The sequence below is a fragment of the Carlito syrichta genome, unplaced genomic scaffold (genome assembly GCF_000164805.1).
Source record: "Carlito syrichta isolate Samal-C Ts95f unplaced genomic scaffold, Tarsius_syrichta-2.0.1 Scaffold230041, whole genome shotgun sequence".
NCBI classification, from domain to species: Eukaryota; Metazoa; Chordata; class Mammalia; order Primates; family Tarsiidae; genus Carlito; species Carlito syrichta.
Window position 1 is genome coordinate 163,593 of NW_007174137.1, and position 18,547 is coordinate 182,139.

At 34.5% G+C, this 18,547-nt stretch overlaps 1 pseudogene across 1 annotated transcript; it reads left to right on the forward strand.

Annotated features, from left to right (window-relative positions):
* The first annotated feature begins 17,478 nt into the window (after positions 1–17,478).
* Positions 17,479–18,040, forward strand: LOC110595038 (annotated as a pseudogene). Its single transcript, XR_002481578.1, has one exon. The product of XR_002481578.1 is annotated as a 60S ribosomal protein L19 pseudogene (transcript).
* Positions 18,041–18,547: the final 507 nt, after the last annotated feature.

An 18,547-nucleotide genomic window follows, 5' to 3' on the forward strand; every position in this document is an offset into this window, starting at 1 on the left:
GATTGCGAGATTAAGGTTTTAATTTGCATTTCATTTATTACTAACAAGGTTAGACATCTTTTAATAGGTTTACATATTCTATTTTTTAGTTCTGCAAATTTCTATTTCTGTCCAGAGTAGGTAGTCTCTGAGATGGACTCCAGTGATCTTGCCTTCTTGTGTAATCATGTCCCCTTGAGTGAGGGCTCGGCTTAGTGATTTGTGTGTAACAAATAGAACAAGTCAAAATATGATGAGATGTTGAATCTGAGATTAGGTTACCAGGACACTAGCTTCAGCTTGCTCTCTCTCACCATTTTACACTTGAGGGAAGCCAGAGGCCAGATTGTAAGCTACCAAATGAGGAGGCCCATGTATTGAGGAACTGAGGAAGGAGACCTGTGGCAGATAGCTTCAAGGAATTGAAGCTCTCCATCTGAAGGACTGGCAAGAATTGACTTCCGCCAATCATCATGCAAGCATGCATGACTGTGGATCCCTCCTCAGCAGAGCCTTCAAATGAGACTGCAACATCTCCTGATACCTTGATGGCAGCTTTGTGAGATAATAAATGTTTGCTCTTTTATGGCTGCTGAGTTTTGGAGTAATGTTGTTATGCAATAAATAGATAATTAATAAAATGACTTTTGAGTTTGTTGCTTGCTATGGCTTCATAGAAGTTCTTTATATATTCTGGATGTAATCATTGTCAGTTTTATGTGTTACACTAATATTTTTCAATATTGTAGTTGTAACACCTTTCTGTTATGCCTTTTTAAGGAAGACTTGATAAACGATGAAACACACATATATATTTTTCTATATGTATCTTAATATATAATATAGTTCTATATAGAATATGTTAGATATATTAGATATGTAGCATGTATTAAGATACATACACATATATCTGTATATACCAGGGTGCCAAAAAATGTATACACATTTTAAGCGATGTTATCTATGTATTATTTTTAGTTTGCCATAATCAGAAGTGTCTGATTGCTGATGGTACACACTTTGAGCACTTCGTATAATTGCAGTAGTCAAATGTGACTTTTGTTCATCTTTTGTTATTGATATATATTGAGCATTACAATTTTAATATAGGTTTTTCCTTTCTTAAAATGTGTACACATTTTTTTGGCACCGAGTGTGTGTCTCTCTCTCTCTCTCTCTCTCTCTGTGTGCGTGTGTGTGTGTGTGTGTGTGTGTGTGTGTGTGTGTGTGTGTGTATTTACCTTTCAAAATTCATGAACAGGAGCCATTGGCCTTACTAGGACCAGGAAACAAATGACAACCATCTACCCAACATAAGCTAAGATTTCTACAAAGAAATAGTCATATAAAGATAATCAAATGTGCTCAATCATGGAATTAGACAACTTTCAGAAGGTTGGCTACATGATGTCCAGCATGCCATGGAAAGGACATTTAGCAGTTTCTTTTGTGACATATAAAAAGTCACCCACAAGTTTTTTCTAGCAGTTATCCCTAATCTCTCTCTCAAGATTATTTTTTCCCTTAAACAAAAATACACAAGTCAGTGTCCTATCAAGATTATTTTGATTCACAAAAGGATTGCCTTGTTTACATTGTGGTAATTATTTACATAAGTGTACAAGAATAGTAATAACCTCCTTGAGTTGCTTTGGAAATATGGAGGTATGCAGTATTGAGAAATCACTGAGGACACAGAATAACATCTGTTTAGAAGTTCTAATAAGAAATCTCAGATTGGACTTTTAAAATCTTCTGTTTTTGGTATTGCAAGACTAATAAACCAAACTCCTAAGCTCTTTTTCCACTAGACTTCACCTGTAGCATAAATTTGCAGGCATTTTCCTCTTCCTCGAGGTTCATTATTCACTGATCAGTTGATGGGTATTTAGGTTGATTCCACATCTTTGCAAATGTGAATTATGCTGCAATAAAATCCAAGTGCAGGTGTCTTTTTTGTATACTGTTCTCTGTTCAAAAAGGAGGACAGATTTCTACTTCTACTTGAAGAAAAGTGTTCCTAAAAGAGCCAATGATTCAAAATGGATCCCAAGTTGCTAACTAGACCTAAATGTAAAATAGAGCTAAATGGTCATTTGCAGACTAAGAGCCACACATGTACTCTGAATTCTTCAAAAACCTGCACCTTTTAACTTTTGGGACCGTCACAGTTCAGCTATATCAACCAATTAGAGCTCAGCTGTATTGACTAATCAGAACTAAATAAATTTGAATTCATCATTTGCATAAATGAACATGAGTGGAAACCTGGGAAGGTATTTTTGCTATAAAACCTGAACCTTCTATTTGTTCTCTGGATCATGCCTACATTTTACACTGAAGACTGCTTCGCCTCAATTTGCAAACTGTTCATTGGAGTAAAGTGTCTTTCCTTCTTATTCCATTTCAGAGAGGTTTTGTTCACAAACCTATACAAATTACTCTATTGCCATGCAAAAGAAAAAGTTATTCAGTAAGAGTTTCTGAATTGTGGAGAACCAGATATCACTTTTAAATATTTTATTTCTGTTTATAAAAGCAATCTATTAATTTAAGGTTTAGAGATCTTTTAAGATGAGAAAGTATTTCCTTATACAGCCATAAAAAATGCAGCTCTAAAATAACCTCAGCAATATTTCAAACAAGTAACCATGATAAATATATTTTAGTCAGTTCAATGAGTGCTACTTAATTAATTGTTGTTTGCCAAACTTGGTTTGGCAGTCTGACCACATGAAATCTTTTACCTTTGGACTAAAAAAAGTCCTGAAAATGCTGACTCAGTCGAATGGTATGGTCCAAAATTATCTAAACAATGTCAGCTCAGGAGTTTGTACCCAAGAGTCTGTTCTTTGAAGTATGAGTTGCTTGGAGTACAGTTGTCCTTCCTTATCCTCGGAGGTCATTTCAAGACCGCCAGTGGATGCCTGAAATTGTGAAAAGTATTGAACCCTATATATGCTATGATTTTTTTCCTTATTTAGTGGAGAATTTTCATCTTTTTATTTAAAAGAAGCACTTTACATTTCACTTTGGCATATCCTAATTGTCTGCATTGCTACTTTGGGGCAGTTATTAGTAAAATAGGCTTTACTTGAACACAAGCACTGCAATATACAACAATTGATCTGATAAGCAAGATGGCTACTAAGTAACAAGTGGGTATCATCTGCAGTATGGATGCACTGAACAAAGGGATGATTCATATCCCAGGCAGGAAGGAGCTGGATGGTGCAAGTTTTCATCAGACTACTCAGAACAGTGCACAATTATAAACGTAGAAATTGCTTATTTCTGGAACTTTCCATTTAATATTTTTGGATTGTGGTTGACCACAGATAACTGAAACTGTGGAAAGTGAAATTGTAGATGGGGGGACTACCATGTATCTTGTACACTCGTATCTATGAGGTTCTCAGACTGTCATTTTGGAAGACAAAATTCATGTCTGTTATTTATAGCTGAGGTTTCATTAGAGGCAAGAACCCATTAGAGTATATAAAACATGATCATATAGTATGTTATCTATAGATAATGAACATTTAATAACCGTGGTTGATTTATAACTGCAACTAGTAATATAGTAATATCAGAATGGAAGACAGTGATATTTACTAATTGGGAATAACAAATGACTGTTTCATAAAAATTGTGGTCATTCTGCTTTCTGAGGGTAAAAACATAATGCTCAGAAGGGGCATTGAGAAAACTTTTTTTTTTTTGAGTTGGAGTCTCACTCTGTGGTCAGGACTGGAGTGCAGTGGCTGCTCCTGGCCACTGCAGCCTCGACCTGCTGGGCTCCAGCGATCCAGTAGCTGGAACTACAGGCACGTGCTACCACACCCGGCTAATTTTTGATTTATTGTAGAGATGAGGGGCTTGCCAAGTTGCCCAGGCGGGTCTCAAACCCTCGGGCTCAGGCAATCCACTCACCTCAGCCTCCCAAGGTGCGGGATTACAGGCTGAGCCACCGAACCCGGCTGAGAAAACTTAAATAAAGCCTACAAATTTAACCTGTAAAAGGCTGAGTGTCTCCTCTGGTCTAAGAACTCTTCCTTTGTAGCTCTTACATTGTTGACCTAATTAATAAATATGGTCAAAATTTAGGTCCAGTCTTGACAAAGCAATGAAAGTTATCACAGAGCATATAGGCATTTTATTAGAATAGATTGGTTCATGAATGCTTCAACAACAATACTTAGCTACCTAGTCATTCAAAACTGACAGTACAACATTTAAAAATAAATGTAAGAGACAGTACTATTGTAAGAAACCTTAGCTCTTTCACCATGAAGAAAACTGTTTTTGATATTGTTGTTAATATAGTCAAGGACATGGTAAAGATAGCGTAAAGTACAAAAAACAATTCTTCTCAGAAACAGAATTTCTGTGAACTACATAGAAAAGAAAAGGTAAGGCTTGAGTGTGGTGACACACACCTGTAATCTCAGCAATTTGGGAGGTGGAGGCTAGAGAATTTCTTGAGGTCAGGAGTTCAAGACCAGCTTGGGCAACATAATAAGAACCCACCTCTACAAATAATAATAAAGATAATAAATTGATTTAATTTAATTTACAAATGTTTGAGAAAAGGAAATGATAACTTTTCATATTTTAGGTAAGGGATTTGAAATTTTTTTTTTTCGTTAAAGAGCAAGATGGTAAATATTTTAGGCTTTGTAGACCATACAGTTATTATTGCAATTACTTAACTTTGTTATTGTACCATGGATGCAGCAAATAAATGCATGTGGTCGTGTTCCAATAAAACATTATTTGCAAAATCAAGTGACAGATATGGGCCATGGGACAAAATTTGCTGATCTTTGTTTTAGGTGAAGACATTAAATCAGAAAGCCAAGGAAGCAAGCACTTCACAAAGGGTGAATGTGCTAAAATTGTAACATATTTTACAGCTTCTTTTTAGGTTCAGGTATTATCAATCAAGAAAAACAAGCTAATGCCTAAAGTATATAAACTCTCTGTAGCATATTAAAACAACAAGCCAAAGTATCTAAAAATAAATTAGTCTTATTATTAGTGTTTTAGTATTACATCTCTCATTTAGAAAATATCTACATATTCAAGCATCACCTATTAATTTACTCAATTTGATATTAATCCAATGTTTAAGAAATTATATTTCAATTGACACTATAAATTATATTGCTATAAAAGTTCATAGCATAGTGATTTAATTTAGTCAAATGCAGTTTTTAAAAATAATATTATGGAGAAGTGTTGTCAGTTTATTTGATCTATAAACCAGTATGATTTTAGGATTTTCAGATTAGCATTCTCTATGTGATTAGAGAAGTAAAGCAATATATATACTTGTATATGTTTGTAAAATACATAGCACCGATAAATCAAAGAAAAGACATAATTGTTTATTTAAAAAAAAATTAAACTAATCTCATTTTCCAAAAAGTTTCTGTGCTATGTACAAAGGATATTTTTACCAGCCTAGTGCATTTAAAATATTACAAATTTAATTCTCTTATTTTCCGGGAATTTAAAAATACTTTATTTATATGAGTGTTTATCTATCTCTACAAATCAGTCCCATCAGAGTTCTTTTATAATTTAAGAGATAGAGTTATTAAGAGCTCCCAGGCATAGGAAAACAATGAGAGTCAAAGCACTGCTTAAGTATGAACTAAGAGACATATAGACAAATAGAACATAAAGCTTCAGTCGTACAGTTTCAGCTACAGAAAGGTCAAAAGTAAACACCAGCATAAAAATACACTGTTACATACATCAAAGAGTTGTTCTTCCAATGGGTATTGAATTTTTAAACTAATTTGTTTAGCTAATTTGTCAGGTAGAAAAATAATTAAAAAATAAAAATAAAAACTAGATTCTCTTTCCTCTCATCTAATGATGAATAGATGTCTATCATTCACCAAATGGTTAGACCAGAGGTTGGCCAACTGTAGTCTCTGGGCCTACTGTCTATCTTGGAATAATCCACAAAGAAGAGAGTTTACATTTTTAAATGGTGAAAAAATAAAAATAATAATATCTTGAGACATATAAAAAGCATAAGAAATTAAAGTGTTAGTGTCTATACATGAGGCTTTATTGGACTCAACCACGCTTACTCATTAACATATTGTTCATGACTGCTTTTGAACTTGCTATAGTCTGAACGTTTGTGCCTGCTTCTTCCAACAATTCATATGTTGAAATTTCAAACCCCAAGATGATGTAATTAAGAAGTGGGATTGGCCAGGCGCAGTGGTTCAGTCTGTAATCCCAGTACCCTGGGAGGCCAGGGAGAGAGGATTGCCTGCGCCTGTGGGTTTGGAAAAAAAGAGAAAAAAAGTAAGATCTCAGGGAGATGATTCAGTGATAAGAATGGAGCCCTCTCAGATAGAATTAGTAGCCTTATATAAAAGAGATGCAAGAGAGATTCCTTGCCCCTCTACCATGTGAGGCTACAAGGAGAAGGCATCATCTATGAACTAAAAGTCAGGTCCTCCTGGATACCAAAGCTACCTTAACCTTGAACTTCTGAGCCTACCAAACAGAGATATAATTTTCTGTTTTTCATAAACTAACCAGTTTATGGTATTTTGTTACAGCACACTTAGATGAAAATAGCACTACAATGGCAGAGTGAGTATAGTCATGCACAATGTATCCGACTCTGTTAAGTAAATCTCTGTGGATAACCTCCACATTGTTAAATAATAATTTTTAAAACTAAATAGTATGTTTCAAAAATTTTTATTAAATTTAGCCTATATGAAATAAAAATCAGTTTCCTACACTATTGTTTTTACATTAATATTCTATGAGGTTGAACTTAGCTTTTTTTTTTTTTGTAAAATCTTTATCGGATTTAGATATCAATGCTCTACCTGAGTCATGAAAATTCAGAAGTTTTCTTTTCTCTGTGCTCTGAAACAATTTAAGATTAATATTAGTAAAAATATCAACAGTATTAGTATTATCAAGGCGCTGGAGGTTATGTAGACTTCCCCTGTAAAATCATTTGGGCCTCATGCTTTGATGTGAATAGTGCTTTAATGACTTTTTTTCTAGTTCTCCTGTGGAAGTTGGTCTTTTTAATCTTCCTATTTCTACTGTGATCAATTTTGTTAAATTACATTTTCATAGAAAACTATTTTATCTTAGTTTTCAAATTTATTTGCACTGAATCGTAAAAACTAGTAATACGGATACATGGGTATGAGTGTTAACCTGTATGTTTCAATGATTATGATTATTTTCCACTCATTACTTCTTATTTTGTATATTTGTGTTCTTTTTCAAAAATTAAGGTAGTTAATGGTTTATTTTGTTATATAGTTTCAAGAGCCACCTTCGTTTTCTTACCGTTTCTACCTCATGAATTCCTGCTTTTGTCTTAACAATTTTGCTTTTTGGGCTTTCTTTTGATTAACTTTATAGTTTTTTTATAAAGTTTTATATTAGAAAATATTATTCTATTATTTTTATTAAGACACTTATGTGAAGCTGTGTATTTCAAATCACTGCTTTAGTTATATCATAGATTTTGATATGTAGTATTTTCATTATAAGTATGTTCTAGAAATTCTGCAATTTTAGAGATTTTTTACCCCCCTTTTTATCTAGAAGCTGTTTCATAGAGAGTTTTTAAGTTGCAGATAGTAGAATTTTTTTTTTCTGCTTGAGTTTTGGGAGGTATGCTAACTTGTTTATTTTGTTTTAATTTATATTTGATTGCATTGTGATCAGAGGATATTACTTATATTATTTCTATGTTGTGGAAGCCCCAGAAATTGTACGACAGAGAATGAAAGCCACATCCACTATGCCATGTTTAAATTTCCTGGTCCCCAGAATTCACAAGCAGAAAAAATTTTTGTTTTACATCAATAAATTTTGGGGTGGTTTGCCACTCTGCAATAGACAACCAGAGCATGGTAGACATCAAGAAAATTTACTTTATAATTTTAAAGAATAAAAGAAACTCAGCATTAGATGTGACACTATAGGTCATAAAATCCCCTTTAAACAAAGTTGCTGGTCATAATATCCACCATAGTTAGACATGTCCAGTAACTGGGAGTTTACCAATTATAAAAGCTTTCATAATCAGATTAGAATTATTTTTTAGCTTTAGCTAGTAGCATATGGTATAAAAGAAAAAAAATGAAAAAGGTAAGAAGACAGAGAACCAGATCTCTGGTGCAGACCAGAACCAGATCTAGCTTTTCCAGAAGAGACAGTGTGTGTAATTGTTTCTCTGCTTCAATTTTTCTAACATGTAATAGAGCCAGAGTAGGTGTAATAACTTTTATAATTTCTGCTTTTAACTTCTGTTTTAAATAGACTTTGTTCAGTATCCAATGTAACAGATAGCTGACAGTCAAAAATAGCAGACCAGAACTGATTTTTTTTTTATATTATGAAAGCATTTCTTTGACTGATGAGAGAAAATATTAGGATTTATATGACAATTGTTCTTTTTCCTTTAATGAAGTGCAAAAGTGCCATCTGTCTCTATGGCATGTGCCCATTGCTGGCAACTGACTGCAACGTCCAGAATCAACAATTTGTGGGCCATAACTGTGCTTCTTTGGAGTTCATCATCTATTTAGTGAGCAATTGTTTTTCTCTTTGCCATCTGACCTCAGGATAAGAAATTGTTTTCAAATGTTCATCATTTAAAAACTGTGGTTGAGGTTGTGTTTTGGAATATAATAGCTTCCAATATCCTGAAGGCTTTGGGTTCAGTTCCTCAATTCATCCCAGCGCTCTATCTCTGCATCATTTATAGTAATCATTAGGTTAAACTCCCAAAGACTTTCTGAGCTGAAGGTCTTTGGGATCAATCTCCAATTCTCCTAGAATTGACCCAAATCTTATGACTAAATGAAATCTGATCCTATGAGCAGAGATGGCCCATTACTATGCCAGAATTCTTGGTGCTCTTCTGTGCCACAGATTTCTGTGAGTCTGTACCATCTGAGGACTGAAGAAAGCTGAAATCATATCCTGGACTTGAAAGCATGCAACTTATATTACCTGGTATTGATAGAGAAATTTTGGAGAATATATTTTTAAAAATATAATTTTTAGCACCATTATTATTTCACAATACATTGAAAAATTTGTCAGCGTGGAAAGAAGAGAAGCAGAAATAAGAGGCATAATCATTGGAAAAGTGAAAGAAATATGTGCAAATTAGATTATAAAATCCAAGAAAAAAACAACTAAACATTTCTAAAATAAGCCATTGAGGTTTGTTTGTTTGTTTTGAGTTGGAGTCTCACTCTGTTGCCCAAGCTGGAGAGCAGTGGCACACTCACAGCCGCTGCAGCCTCAACCTGCAGGGCTCAGGCGATCCTTCCACCTCCACCTTCCAAGTAGCTGGAACTACAGACGCACACCACCACACTTGGCTAATTTAAAAAAAATTATTTATTGTAGAGATGAGGTCTTGCCAAGTTGCCCAGGCTGGTCTTGAACCCCTGGGTCAGGCAATGCTCTTGCCTCCACCTCCCAAAATGCTGGGATGACAGGCATGCCCCCACACCCAGAGTCAATTGAGTTTTAAAAAGGATTTTTAATCTATGCTGTTCATAACCAATAAATAGAAACAATTGGGGGAAAAAAGCTTTCATTTACAATAGTATTTTTTTAATCTTCAAAAAAGACTGGTTTAAAATCAAAATTTTATTGTGAGAGAATTATTGGAGAATTTAAAATAATATGAGAAAATGCACATCATATAATGTTGACTGAGAAATTGAAATGTACAATGTGATCTAATTACGTTTACATTATGTCTATGAATAGTGATATGACCATAGTGAAATGTATAAAAATTTAACATTGGTTTTCTCTGTTTTAAGTTTTTGCAATTTTTTCATTAAGGGATTACTTCGTTGTCAAAAATTTTTATCATAAGCATATATGTTATAATTTGAATAAAATTTTCAGTCTTTAACAAATGATCTTTTGAAATGTGACTGAAATACACTCACACACATCTACATACACACAACATAGTATGGAAAAACTGATTACTCTAAGAGTGAGCCAAGTTTTGACCATTTTCCAAATACTATGAATGATGATTCATAGAACAGTATGAATTTTAAAAAGTAGAAATGATTGCTCCTCTTACCCCAGTCATTTATTATTTTGAATCAAATCCCAGATATCATATTATTTCATCCTCAACTATTTTAGAACGTGTTTCTAAAGTATAAGGAATCTGTAAAAAAAAAATCACAATAGCATTATTGTAGGCAAAAATTTAACAATAATTTCTTATAATCAAATAGCCAGTCAGTATTAAAATTCGCTTATTGTCTCATATTTTTTCTTATATTGTTTAAGTCAGAATTCCAATAAAGTATACGCACTGCAATGGTTAACAAATCTCTTCAGTCTCTTTAAATTTACAGTCTCCTCAATCTTTTCTGGACTTAAATTTTATTTGCTGAATAAACTAAGTCTTTTAACTTTTAAGCTTTCTCACCATCTAGATTGATTGGATTTTCTCATTAAATCCGTGTATTATTTAGTAGTTTCCCTGTATTTTCTTTAAATTTCTAGTTAGGTGTTGAGTCTTTATCTGAATCACATTAGCTTTCTTTTATATTTTTATTTTTTTTAAATGCCAGTGGGCATTTGTAGGTATTTTAAAACACGTTCAAAATGTTTTGATGCTTCTACCGTTAAGAGATGGGGTGTATTTGCCTTCTCCTTGAATCTCAGTTTATTTTAGTGATTTTCTTGTAACCAGTAGACTACAGTGGAAGTGATACTGTGGACCTTTGAAGCCAGATGAGAAAATATCATGCAGCTTTCACCTGGCTCTTTTTGGATGCTTACTTTAGGGCAACATTTGTCTTCCAGGGGTGATCTAACCCTCCCTCCTTCGTCCTCTGGGAATATTTAGAAATGTCTGGAGACAATTTGGGTTGTCACAATTGGGAGGGTGGTGCTACTGCCATCTAGTGGTAAAGGCAGGAATATTGCTAAACATCCTACACTGTACAAAACAGCACCCCCTACCAAATGTCAATAGCCAAGTTTGTGAAACCCTGCATTAAGAAAAGCCAACTGCAATGTAGCAAGTCAGATTACTCTCATACTGCTATGCTTGTATATATCTTAGTCAAGCCCCATTAGAGTTCTCAGTTGAGCGCCAGCATCAACTTTTAGCTTTGTGAGTAAGCCATCCTGAATAGTCAGTCCAATTGAGAATTCAGACCCAGTTGAGTCTTCAGATCCCTGTGGCCACAGCTGACTTCTGCTTACAACTGCCTGTGCGACACCATGTAAGAAATGCCCAGCCAAGTTTTTCCTGAATTCCTGATTCACAAAATTGTGAGCAAAATAAAAGATTGTTTAAATCTCTGAGGATTGGGGCAATAATAATAAATAACAATAATAATAGAAACTAATCAATAAAAATCTATTTATATGCTAAGAGTGACCAAATGGATATCATTCTATCCACTGGAATATTTTCATAATGAGAAACATCCCTATTGACTATTTGATTACTGTAAGGTATAGTTTTTATAAGAAAATCAGTATGAATGCTTGACTTTACAATTTATCAAAACTGCAAAAGAATTTTTTATAGATTAAAAGAGCGGAAGAAAATATTAAGAAAAAATTATTCAAAGCAAGAAATAGGAGTTGATGGGTTATTTTGAATAGTTACATTGACAGCTGACTGCTCAACAGTCACGATGGAAGGCAGGTATCAGTGGATGATGGTTCTGATTTACTGAAAGAAGTACATACTATAATTTTATGCCCAATGAAAATATTCATCAAAAATGTAAAATAATGATTACATTCAAATAAGTAATTACAATAGAAAACTGTGTGTTTTTAGCAGCTACCTGGCTATGAGATTATTACATTATTATTATTATTTCTAGTCAGATAAGAAGATAGTTGTTCCCAGGTGACTGAATTATGGTCAGTGAGAAGTGGACACAAACGATACACTAATTCTAGGGTTAGACATAAAATGTCTGGTGAATCTTCTATGCTCCCTTTTTCTCCTATGTGACTGAAAGTAAAGGACTAACTCCCTCAGGCAAACTTCTAGGAAATTTCTCAAAACTGCTGCCAAACAGAGACTATAACATTTAACCTAATGTACATCTTCTAGTGTTAAGTTTCTGAATCTCGGGCATTGTTTTTTGTTTTTTAAAAAAACAAGTACAAATTTCTCAGATTAATGCAGGCATTGACAACTGTTTATGAAACTAACATCAAAGCCTGAAAAACACAAAAATTTATGTTGTTCAATAGAAATTCATTTGGAAAATGATTATCTGGAGTAACTTACGAGGCAAAGTTAAGATCTACTGAGAAAGAAACACTTAGAAATGTGACTGAGAAAAATCTTAGAGTGTGTTGTCAGTTGTTATTGCTAGTTTTGACAAGATAGTATACGAAAAAGATAAGTTTGAGAAAAAATTTGGCAGGTTTTGCTAACATGATAAAGATAAACTCTAAAAAGTCCAGAACTTCAGAATCAACAGGGCTGAAAAAATCTGTTTCAGGTTTAAGAGTTGGAATTTTTAAAAAAATGACAAGTAGGGGGCAGGTGGAGGGGGTGTTAGAAAACAACCCTAATCAAGTTTCTTAATTAGATAACATAATTCAGGGCACAGATCAGATTATAATATGATCTTTCTCTTTTTATGTTCCAGATGGCCTCATGGTTACTATAATTGCATTGAAAGAGAGGTAATGGGGTTAAGGAAAAAAACAAGGCTCAGAAGAACCTCAGGTGGTTATTAGAATATGAAACTGACCAAAAGGAAACAGAACTAAGTTTTGAAAGAACTGTGTTGCTGAAGAAATCATGAGCCTCTACTCAAAAGTCTTTTGTCTTTTGGGGAGTAAAACCACATTTGCCACCCTTGTATAAGCAGAAAATGGACTGTAAAATATGTATAGCTGAAAATAGGACATATTTTCCAACATTCATTTCAAATATGTTCAAGCAAGATAACTGAAAATGAAGAAACTTGCAGAAGACAACACAAGGGCCATAATGGATAGCAATATCAAGGACCCAGAGAACAGTCTCTGGTCTAATCTTGGAAGTTTCCATCCCTAGGGTGGTGGACCTTCATGATGCCTGGCCCTGGAAAATTCCTGCATTGCCTGGGACCACTGGCTGCTTCATTTCTTCTATTGTTTCCTATTCTATATGATAATCTTCACTGCAGTTATCATGTCCTTGTTACACCATAGTATGCTGAGTACGTGGAAGGGAGGAGAAGATCATTTTTTTAGGCCATGGGTTCCAGAAATGAGACAATTTGCATCAAAGTCTAATAGAAAACTGTACATAACCCAGATCATAGAAAATTTCATGATCAATATCCACCTTGAGTGTGGGCATTGAGAGTGGCAATCTCTGTGTAGTCCTCGACTAGACATATTTTATCATTTTACGAATGAGAAAACATATAATAAGTCACTTTTGTTGATTTTTTAAAAAGTTGGGTTTTTTTTGCTACCACACAGAGAATATTATAGTAGAATTGTAGTTGAATAATGGCAAAATTGGAAGATAGATACGTTGAAGTAGTTCAATATCAGTGTAAATTAAATGAGTTAGTTTACAAAATAAATGATGAGAAATTGAGTTTAATTATCACAAAGAAAGTTAAAGTTTTCTGTTTTCACTTGTTACCCTTTTGTGCTACCACTAGACTACTGTCAATGAGTCATTATAAGCAAAGCCAAGTCAACTGCAGGTGTTGATAATGACCACTTATCTGTTTTCATACTGTTCCAAAGCTGTACGTTGTTACTTATTCCAGATTGAGATATTTTTATTCTAATTGGTACCTTTAGAGATCTGGTACTCAACCAGTTGGCATGGTCCAGCAGGTGAGGCAAATAAATAGCACTTTTGTCATGGTAAAAATGAAAGCAAATTGACTAATATCTATCAATGATAATTTTAGATATGCCACTGCTCTTATGTTGACTCATACATTCATAAGATAATGGCTGAGGGTACTGTCCTATGGGAGGACCTGTACATTTTACCACATAAAAAGATATTGACAATAGCAGTAGGAACAAATAAGAAGTTCTAATATTAATACTGGTTGATTTTGATGTTTTATCTATCACCGATGAAATTAAAAAGTTATTGGTCAAATCAATAAACCAATAGTTGAGACACAAATGAAAACATAAAAATAATGTACTAATTTGCTGATCATTGAGGTAATTTGCACATTTAGTCTGTATTCCCTCCCCCCACAGATACAAGCTCTTAACACAGGCTATATGCCTAAAATTTGTATAATGTTTTACATTAGAGCTTGATGCATGGATCTTGCAAACAATAGGTACTCCATACATATTTATTGATGATGTAAAATCTTTCATTTATAAACAGCTAATTTGTTATAGTACACACATGTATGCATTTTTAGGTCATTTAGCCATGCATGTCAATAGTCCTGCTTCCCACTTGTCCCACTGCTGGGTGTATTAGAGTTGTTGTATTTTTTGATTTGTTAGTTAACTGCAAAATTTTGACATGTTACTGCAGATGAGTTTTTTTATGCTTTGTTACTTCAATCAATCAGTATCAAACACTTGGTTTTTTAAACTAGTAATTTCCATAAGTTAAAAGGAGATAGGATCTTACCAATCCAAAAGAGCTCCATCATATTTTTGTTTATTAGTATTTAGAAATTGCTTTGACAGATTATTTTTGTTAAGACACTTTGCTGTTGTTAGGATAAGAAGCTTGGGCCCTTTCTGCTGACTGCCTTTCTCTAGATTAATCATTCAGGATTACGACTTAAATTCAAACACGGAGAGCAATGCTATGTAGAATTAAGGGGTACAAGCCAGGGTTGAACAAATGTATGTCAGAATTTGAGATGATATAAAGAGAAAATTGCAAATATATGTATAACCATTTCTCAGTTTGTGTATACATAAGCCACATATAAGCTATACAAAGACACATATAAGTTGAAAAATACACAAATATAAATTATATATGATGCTGAATATTGAATTCAATGTATAATGAATTGATGTCAGCATATATCTAGTGTTGCAGGTTGAACACTATATATTACTGTATCTTCCTAAAGGATATATTGAAGCCCTTATTTTTAGTACTTATGAATGTGAACTTATTTGGAAACAGGCCCTTTGTAGATGCAATAAAGTTAAAATGAATTCATTAGGTGAACCCGTAATCCAAAATTATTGACATCATTATAAGAAGAGGAGGGAGGTTGGGTATGGTGGCTCACACCCATAATCCCAGCACTTTGAGAGGCTGAGACAGGAGAATTACTTAAGGCCAGGAGTTCAAGACCAGCCTGGACAATATAGTGAGACCACAAGAAATGATTTAAGAATTAGCAGTACGTGGAGGTGTGCCTGTTGTCCTAGCTACTTGGGAGGCTGAGGCTTGAGCCCAGGAACTTAAGATTGCTATAAGTTATGATTTTACCACTGGACTATAAATTGGGTGACAGAACAAACCTTGTCTCAAATAAGAAGAGGAGGAGGAGAAGGAGGAGAGGAGACACAGAGAATATCATGTGACATCAGACAGAGATTGAAGTGCTGCAGCAGCTGCAAGTCAAGGAATACAAAGAAATGCTAAGGATTGCCAGCAAGCTACCAAAAGCTAGAATTAAGCAGGCAAGTATTCTTTCCTAAAGGTTTCAGAGGGAACATGGCTATGCAGACACCTTGATTTCAGACTTCTAAGCTCCATAATTATGAGACAATACATTTTGTTGTATTGAGTCACTCAGTTTGTGGTACTTTATTTATAGCAGGCCTAGGAAACTAATACACAGCCATCAAGTATCCAGAATCTAGGACAGGGAACCAAAGTGAGGTTTGCCTCCTGAAGTCTAGAGCTGGTTGTAGCTCCTGGTGAGATATAGAATAGACACAGTGGCAGCCCCATGACCACAAGAGGAATGAAGCAACCTCAAAAGAACTAAACTGAAAAGATAAGTGTTACCCAGCTTTCAAAGGGTCAAGCATGCTTACTTTACACTTACCATTTTGAGGAACAGCAAAAGCACAGGCATTACTAAATTCATGTTTAATAATTAGAAAAACATAAGAAACAATATAGAAATAACTCATTGGTACAATAGATGCAAAAATCTTCAATAAAATACATATTAAACAAAATTTAGCAGTAAATAAATAAATACATCATAACCAATTAAGGCATTTTTCAGGAATACAAGGATAGTTCAACTTCATTAAATCTATTACTCCAAAATGCTATATTAACAAGTTAAAGAAGAAAATAAACCATGCAAAGATAAATGTTGAAAATTCTCTGAACAAATTCCAAAACTCACTCTTGATTTTTTAAAAAAATGCTTGTAAGAAAACTATAAATAGAAAAGCAAAATTCCTAGCCTGATTGAGGTCATCTATCAAAAACCACAAGAAAGTGGTGAGCATTTTCATTAAGTTAGGGATAAGAATAGGATACTTGCTCTCATGGCTTCTAATAAACAGTGAAATGTAGGTAATGGTCAATGCAATGTTCAGAATTATTACAAGAACTATTTATACCCCTAAGGCTATTGAAATAAAAAGAAAAAAAGCAAAAAAAGATTACGGGAAGAAAGAAATTACACAAATAATAATAATTACAAAGGAAGAGATAGCATTATTTTTGTTTATTATATAATTACCTACATTGAGAATTCAACAGACTCTGTAAAGAGGTTATTAGAATTGAACAACACACAAAAGTTAGTAACATTCCAAAAAATGAAGACACTAACAATTAACAAAAAAGTCAGCTATGTAGTTATACAGAGTGTAAGACTTATGTAAAAAAATTATTGGCGATCATGAAAAAAAGGTCTAAATAAATGGAAAATGATATTCATATATTGTTCATATGTTTTTTGGGAAAACTCTGGTGACGCACCCCAGATTAATCTTTAATTCTAATATAATTCCAGTAGTAATCTCCTTAGCTTCTTTTATGGGATTAGAAAACTACTAATGCAAAATCACAGGGCCAAAAATAACTATGACAATTTGAAGAACTGGGATAGTAAACTTGACCTAACAGATATCAAGAATTATATAAAGGAGTTCGGGCACAGTGTCTCACACCTATAATCCTAGCAATTGGGGACACCAAGGCAGGAGAATTGCTTGAGCCCAGGAGTTTAAGACCAGCCTAGGCAACATAGCTTGACCTTGTCTCTATGCACACCTGTAGTTCTAGCTACTTGGGAGACTGAGGTGGAAAATTACCTGAGTCCAGGATATGGAGGCTGTGGTGAGCCGTGATCCTGCCACTATATCCTAGAGTGAGACTCAAACTAAATAATAATAATAATTTTAATAAAATAATAATAAAGATATTAGCATTCGGGCAGGATGAATACATAGAACAAAGGAATATGAAGAGCCTAGTAACTGACCCACTCGTATATGACAATAATAAATGAGATCTTTCCTTTCGCTGCTGCGGCTGCAGCCATGAGTATGCTCAGGTTTCAGAAGAGGCTTGCTTGCCTCCAGCGTCCTACGCTGTGGCACAAGGAAGGTCTGGTTGGACCCCGGTGAGACCAATGAAATCGCCAATGCCAATTTCCTCAGCAGAACCGGAAACTGATCAAAGATGGGCTGATCATCCAGCAAGCCAGTGACTGTCCATTCCCGGCCTCGATGCCGGAAGGAAGAACACCCTGGCCCCCCAGAAGGGCAGGGACACGGGCAGAGGTAAACCAAAGGGGACAGTCAAAGCGCCGGCTGCTCAGGAGATACCGTGAATCGAAGAAGAGCGATCGCCACATGCATCACAGCCTGTACCTGAAGGTGAAAGGGAATGTGTTCAAGAACAAACGGATCCTCATGGAACACATCCACAAGCTGAAGGCAGACAAGGCCCGCAAGAAAGAAGCTCCTGGTAGACCAGGCTGAGGCCTGAAGGGCGAAGACCAAGGAAGCGCGCAAGCGTGGTGAAGAGCACCTGCAGGCCAAGGAGGAGAGCGTCAAGACTCTGTCCAAGGAGGACGAGACCAAGAAATAAGACTCCCCGCCCTTGTCTGTACTTAGTGGCCTTGGTAGTTACAAAGATCAGTCCTGCAAATAAAACGGGCTTTTCTTTGCTTGTCTCTAAAAAAAATTAAAATAAAAAGAATGAGAAATGTGACATTACAAATGAATGGAAAACAGGATGGATAGTAGATAAATGGTGCTAAGACCATTGTCTATCTCTATGGAAAAAAATCAAATAAGGTGCTTTAAAACTTTTTGAGGAAAATATAGAATTATATCTTTAGGTAAGAAAGGATTTATTTACGGAAGATACAAAAAGCATAAATTATAAAAAAGAATTCTGCTATATTTGCTACATCGTAAGTGAAGCTTTTTGTGCAAAAGGAAACTATAAACAAACTGAAAAACTAGTCACAGACTGAGAGAAGATATTTGTAGCCCACATAACTGACAAACAGAAGTATCAATAGCCCAATGAAAAAATGCAAAAGATATAAATAGGTAATTCACAGGAAAAAAAATGGCCAAAAAAATGACT